Here is a 7367-nt window from a genome sequence, read left to right on the forward strand (position 1 = left end):
TAGGATGTCCGTGCTCCAGTAGGTCCTAATGGATGGCTTTTTTAGAAGCCCCATGTTCAAGAGCAGTCCCCAGAACTTGCCCAACTCTGCTGCGTTTACAGGAGTCCACCTCTGGGATTGGGCATAAAATGAGTTGGGGTTCTTGGTGATATACTGTTGGGCATATAAATTAGTCTGGGTGACCATTAGCTCTATAAAGTTATCAGTGAAGAAGAACTTGAAAAAGTCCATCTCACTGAACCCTGCCGTGTTAAATTTGATGCCTGGGCTGCCCGTGTACTCAGGGATTTGGGGTTCATAATGGTCTGGTGTGGGTGTCCAAATGGGGTCACTTCGCTCAGGGGTATCACTTGTTGTGGGGTCACTTCTCTCAGGGATTTCTACTATGGTGGTGGTCCTGGGGCGTCTCCTAGGGGGTCCCTCCTCTTCATCGCTGGATGAGGAGGTAGACAAATAAAATACTGTATCGCCATCCGACGAGTCTGTGTCGGAGGCCAGAAATGCATACGCCTCTTCAGCAGTAAATGTCCGTTGGGACATGCTTGTTGTGCGAAGACAAAATTTATATACTGCAAAAAAATAAATCCCTAACTGGGAGCAATAGGATAGCACAACTAGCACAAATGTGTGTTTTGTTTTTAGAGAGCAAGTGGACTTCCCTGACACTAAAGCTAACTAGGGCGAGGGTTCCTAACACTAAACCTAACTAAATTTTATGTGGACTTCCCTAACGCTAAACCTAACTACGGCGACGATTCCCTGACACTAAACCTATCTAGATTATTTCAAGCTTCCCTGACACTAAACCTAACTACGGTGACGGGTGCCTGACACTAAACCTATCTAATTATTCCGAGCTTCCCTGACGCTAAACCTAACTACGGTGATGGATCCCTAACGCTAAGCCTATCTACGGTGACCGATTCCTGACGCTAAATTCCCTGACACTATACCTAACTACGCTTTTTGACGGTTCCCTGACACTAACTAACCCTAATACTAAACTAACCAGTTAAATTTTCAAAATTGGCTAAACTAACTATTTTTTTTTGTTTCTTTTTTTTCTTTTTATATTTTTTTTTTTGTTTTATGTTTTATATAGAAAAAAATGAAAAAAAAATCCCCAGGGACCAAGAAATGTGGTCCTGAAGACTGAAAAGTGGTCAGTGATAGGAGATCACTGACCAAAAAACGTGGGTAGAACTCAAAGAGGAAGGGAACAGGAGTGGGTAGTGGATGGGGTGGTGGGAAGCAAAAAAAACGTTGTTTTAGAAACTTTTTTTCACTTTTTTTCACTTCTTTTCTCTCTGACTCTCTGCTCACAACCGATCTCAACGCCTCGCTAACTCCAACAGGGCGTTCAGGGCGGTTGCAGCAGGATGTGAGGTCAGAGAGAGGAAGTGACGAGAATGATCGCTGCTATTGGCTAGTTACTCACTGACTAGCCAATAGCGGCGATCGGCGAGGCGGGACCATAGTAAATGGTCCCGGCCCATTATGCTGTGATAGCATGCTGTCAGAAACAGCAGCTATCACAGCTCAGGAACGCCGGGCTCGAGCACTGCTGTGCTGAATGAGACCGATCGCTGCTATTGGCTAGTTACTCACTGACCAGCCAATAGCGGCGATCGGCGAGGCGGGACCATAGTAAATGGTCCCGGCCCATTATGCTGTGATAGCATGCTGTCAGAAACAGCAGCTATCACAGCTCAGGAACGCCGGGCTCGAGCACTGCTGTGCTGAATGAGACCGATCGCTGCTATTGGCTAGTTACTCACTGACTAGCCAATAGCGGCGATCGGCGAGGCGGGACCATAGTAAATGGTCCCGTCCCATTATGCCGTGATAGCCTGCTGTCAGAAACAGCAGCTATCACAGCGCATGAACGCGCCGGGCGCGCGCACCGCTGTTCTAACTGCAAGACGTACTATTACGGCATGGAGCGCGAACGATAGAGCTGCCATGACGTAATAGTACGTCAAGGAGCGGGAAGGGGCTAATACTAAACTAACCAGTTAAATTTTCAAAATTGGCTAAACTAACTATTTTTTTTTGTTTCTTTTTTTTCTTTTTATATTTTTTTTTTTGTTTTATGTTTTATATAGAAAAAAATGAAAAAAAAATCCCCAGGGACCAAGAAATGTGGTCCTGAAGACTGAAAAGTGGTCAGTGATAGGAGATCACTGACCAAAAAACGTGGGTAGAACTCAAAGAGGAAGGGAACAGGAGTGGGTAGTGGATGGGGTGGTGGGAAGCAAAAAAAACGTTGTTTTAGAAACTTTTTTTCACTTTTTTTCACTTCTTTTCTCTCTGACTCTCTGCTCACAACCGATCTCAACGCCTCGCTAACTCCAACAGGGCGTTCAGGGCGGTTGCAGCAGGATGTGAGGTCAGAGAGAGGAAGTGACGAGAATGATCGCTGCTATTGGCTAGTTACTCACTGACTAGCCAATAGCGGCGATCGGCGAGGCGGGACCATAGTAAATGGTCCCGGCCCATTATGCTGTGATAGCATGCTGTCAGAAACAGCAGCTATCACAGCTCAGGAACGCCGGGCTCGAGCACTGCTGTGCTGAATGAGACCGATCGCTGCTATTGGCTAGTTACTCACTGACTAGCCAATAGCGGCGATCGGCGAGGCGGGACCATAGTAAATGGTCCCGTCCCATTATGCCGTGATAGCCTGCTGTCAGAAACAGCAGCTATCACAGCGCATGAACGCGCCGGGCGCGCGCACCGCTGTTCTAACTGCAAGACGTACTATTACGGCATGGAGCGCGAACGATAGAGCTGCCATGACGTAATAGTACGTCAAGGAGCGGGAAGGGGCTAATACTAAACTAACCAGTTAAATTTTCAAAATTGGCTAAACTAACTATTTTTTTTTGTTTCTTTTTTTTCTTTTTATATTTTTTTTTTTGTTTTATGTTTTATATAGAAAAAAATGAAAAAAAAATCCCCAGGGACCAAGAAATGTGGTCCTGAAGACTGAAAAGTGGTCAGTGATAGGAGATCACTGACCAAAAAACGTGGGTAGAACTCAAAGAGGAAGGGAACAGGAGTGGGTAGTGGATGGGGTGGTGGGAAGCAAAAAAAACGTTGTTTTAGAAACTTTTTTTCACTTTTTTTCACTTCTTTTCTCTCTGACTCTCTGCTCACAACCGATCTCAACGCCTCGCTAACTCCAACAGGGCGTTCAGGGCGGTTGCAGCAGGATGTGAGGTCAGAGAGAGGAAGTGACGAGAATGATCGCTGCTATTGGCTAGTTACTCACTGACTAGCCAATAGCGGCGATCGGCGAGGCGGGACCATAGTAAATGGTCCCGGCCCATTATGCTGTGATAGCATGCTGTCAGAAACAGCAGCTATCACAGCTCAGGAACGCCGGGCTCGAGCACTGCTGTGCTGAATGAGACCGATCGCTGCTATTGGCTAGTTACTCACTGACTAGCCAATAGCGGCGATCGGCGAGGCGGGACCATAGTAAATGGTCCCGTCCCATTATGCCGTGATAGCCTGCTGTCAGAAACAGCAGCTATCACAGCGCATGAACGCGCCGGACGCGCGCACCGCTGTTCTAACTGCAAGACGTACTATTACGGCATGGAGCGCGAACGATAGAGCTGCCATGACGTAATAGTACGTCAAGGAGCGGGAAGGGGTTAACTTGATTTTAAATGTTTCACTTTCAAATGTTTCACTTTCAGTAGCAGAAATGTCATTCTTTGACATTTGGGCCTTTTCATTTTCACAGCTGCTTGGTCACCAAATGGATCCCCTTGGATTGAGGCCTAGTCCTCTCCCCACCGCCCTGGAACTCTTCCCCGGCCTACGATGCCTGCTGTGACACCCCTGGCCCTGGATCTCTGCCCCGGCCTACCTCTGCTGTTCACTACCGCCTCTGACATTTTTGAACATACCCCACTTTAACTTGATTTTAAATGTGTCACTTTCAAATGTTTCACTTTCAGTTGCAGAAATGGCATTCTTTGACATTTGGGCCTTTTTATTTTCACTGCTGCTTGGTCACCAAATGGATCTCCTTGGATTGAGGCCTAGTCCTCTCCCCACCGCCCTGGAACTCTGCCCCGGCCTACGCTGCCTGCCGTCACACCCCTGGCCCTGGAACTCTGCCCCGGCCTACCTCTGCTGTTCACTACCGCCTCTGACATTTTTGAACATACCCCACTTTAACTTGATTTTAAATGTGTCACTTTCAAATGTTTCACTTTCAGTTGCAGAAATGGCATTCTTTGACATTTGGGCCTTTTTATTTTCACTGCTGCTTGGTCACCAAATGGATCTCCTTGGATTGAGGCCTAGTCCTCTCCCCACCGCCCTGGAACTCTGCCCCGGCCTACGCTGCCTGCCGTCACACCCCTGGCCCTGGAACTCTGCCCCGGCCTACCTCTGCTGTTCACTACCGCCTCTGACATTTTTGAACATACCCCACTTTAACTTGATTTTAAATGTGTCACTTTCAAATGTTTCACTTTCAGTTGCAGAAATGGCATTCTTTGACATTTGGGCCTTTTTATTTTCACTGCTGCTTGGTCACCAAATGGATCTCCTTGGATTGAGGCCTAGTCCTCTCCCCACCGCCCTGGAACTCTGCCCCGGCCTACGCTGCCTGCCGTCACACCCCTGGCCCTGGAACTCTGCCCCGGCCTACCTCTGCTGTTCACTACCGCCTCTGACATTTTTGAACATACCCCACTTGAACTTGATTTTAAATGTTTCACTTTCAAATGTTTCACTTTCAGTAGCAGAAATGTCATTCTTTGACATTTGGGCCTTTTTATTTTCACTGCTGCTTGGTCACCAAATGGATCTCCTTGGATTGAGGCCTAGTCCTCTCCCCACCGCCCTGGAACTCTGCCCCGGCCTACGCTGCCTGCCGTCACACCCCTGGCCCTGGAACTCTGCCCCGGCCTACCTCTGCTGTTCACTACCGCCTCTGACATTTTTGAACATACCCCACTTGAACTTGATTTTAAATGTGTCACTTTCAAATGTTTCACTTTCAGTTGCAGAAATGGCATTCTTTGACATTTGGGCCTTTTCATTTTCACTGCTGCTTGGTCACCAAATGGATCTCCTTGGATTGAGGCCTAGTCCTCTCCCCACCGCCCTGGAACTCTTCCCCGGCCTACGCTGCCTGCCGTGACACCCCTGGCCCTGGATCTCTGCCCCGGCCTACCTCGGCTGTTCACTACCGCCTCTGACATTTTTGAACATACCCCACTTTAACTTGATTTTAAATGTGTCACTTTCAAATGTTTCACTTTCAGTTGCAGAAATGGCATTCTTTGACATTTGGGCCTTTTTATTTTCACTGCTGCTTGGTCACCAAATGGATCTCCTTGGATTGAGGCCTAGTCCTCTCCCCACCGCCCTGGAACTCTGCCCCGGCCTACGCTGCCTGCCGTCACACCCCTGGCCCTGGAACTCTGCCCCGGCCTACCTCTGCTGTTCACTACCGCCTCTGACATTTTTGAACATACCCCACTTGAACTTGATTTTAAATGTGTCACTTTCAAATGTTTCACTTTCAGTTGCAGAAATGGCATTCTTTGACATTTGGGCCTTTTCATTTTCACTGCTGCTTGGTCACCAAATGGATCCCCTTGGATTGAGGCCTAGTCCTCTCCCCACCGCCCTGGAACTCTTCCCCGGCCTACGATGCCTGCTGTGACACCCCTGGCCCTGGATCTCTGCCCCGGCCTACCTCTGCTGTTCACTACCGCCTCTGACATTTTTGAACATACCCCACTTGAACTTGATTTTAAATGTGTCACTTTCAAATGTTTCACTTTCAGTTGCAGAAATGGCATTCTTTGACATTTGGGCCTTTTCATTTTCACTGCTGCTTGGTCACCAAATGGATCTCCTTGGATTGAGGCCTAGTCCTCTCCCCACCGCCCTGGAACTCTTCCCCGGCCTACGCTGCCTGCCGTGACACCCCTGGCCCTGGAACTCTGCCCCGGCCTACCTCTGCTGTTCACTACCGCCTCTGACATTTTTGAACATACCCCACTTGAACTTGATTTTAAATGTTTCACTTTCAAATGTTTCACTTTCAGTAGCAGAAATGTCATTCTTTGACATTTGGGCCTTTTTATTTTCACTGCTGCTTGGTCACCAAATGGATCTCCTTGGATTGAGGCCTAGTCCTCTCCCCACCGCCCTGGAACTCTGCCCCGGCCTACGCTGCCTGCCGTCACACCCCTGGCCCTGGAACTCTGCCCCGGCCTACCTCTGCTGTTCACTACCGCCTCTGACATTTTTGAACATACCCCACTTGAACTTGATTTTAAATGTGTCACTTTCAAATGTTTCACTTTCAGTTGCAGAAATGGCATTCTTTGACATTTGGGCCTTTTCATTTTCACTGCTGCTTGGTCACCAAATGGATCTCCTTGGATTGAGGCCTAGTCCTCTCCCCACCGCCCTGGAACTCTTCCCCGGCCTACGCTGCCTGCCGTGACACCCCTGGCCCTGGAACTCTGCCCCGGCCTACCTCTGCTGTTCACTACCGCCTCTGACATTTTTGAACATACCCCACTTGAACTTGATTTTAAATGTTTCACTTTCAAATGTTTCACTTTCAGTAGCAGAAATGTCATTCTTTGACATTTGGGCCTTTTTATTTTCACTGCTGCTTGGTCACCAAATGGATCTCCTTGGATTGAGGCCTAGTCCTCTCCCCACCGCCCTGGAACTCTGCCCCGGCCTACGCTGCCTGCCGTCACACCCCTGGCCCTGGAACTCTGCCCCGGCCTACCTCTGCTGTTCACTACCGCCTCTGACATTTTTGAACATACCCCACTTGAACTTGATTTTAAATGTGTCACTTTCAAATGTTTCACTTTCAGTTGCAGAAATGGCATTCTTTGACATTTGGGCCTTTTCATTTTCACTGCTGCTTGGTCACCAAATGGATCTCCTTGGATTGAGGCCTAGTCCTCTCCCCACCGCCCTGGAACTCTTCCCCGGCCTACGCTGCCTGCCGTGACACCCCTGGCCCTGGATCTCTGCCCCGGCCTACCTCGGCTGTTCACTACCGCCTCTGACATTTTTGAACATACCCCACTTTAACTTGATTTTAAATGTGTCACTTTCAAATGTTTCACTTTCAGTTGCAGAAATGGCATTCTTTGACATTTGGGCCTTTTTATTTTCACTGCTGCTTGGTCACCAAATGGATCTCCTTGGATTGAGGCCTAGTCCTCTCCCCACCGCCCTGGAACTCTGCCCCGGCCTACGATGCCTGCTGTGACACCCCTGGCCCTGGATCTCTGCCCCGGCCTACCTCTGCTGTTCACTACCGCCTCTGACATTTTTGAACATACCCCACTTGAACTTGA

This window comes from Rhinoderma darwinii, chromosome 1 (assembly GCF_050947455.1).
Source record: "Rhinoderma darwinii isolate aRhiDar2 chromosome 1, aRhiDar2.hap1, whole genome shotgun sequence".
In the NCBI taxonomy this organism is placed as follows: Eukaryota; Metazoa; Chordata; class Amphibia; order Anura; family Rhinodermatidae; genus Rhinoderma; species Rhinoderma darwinii.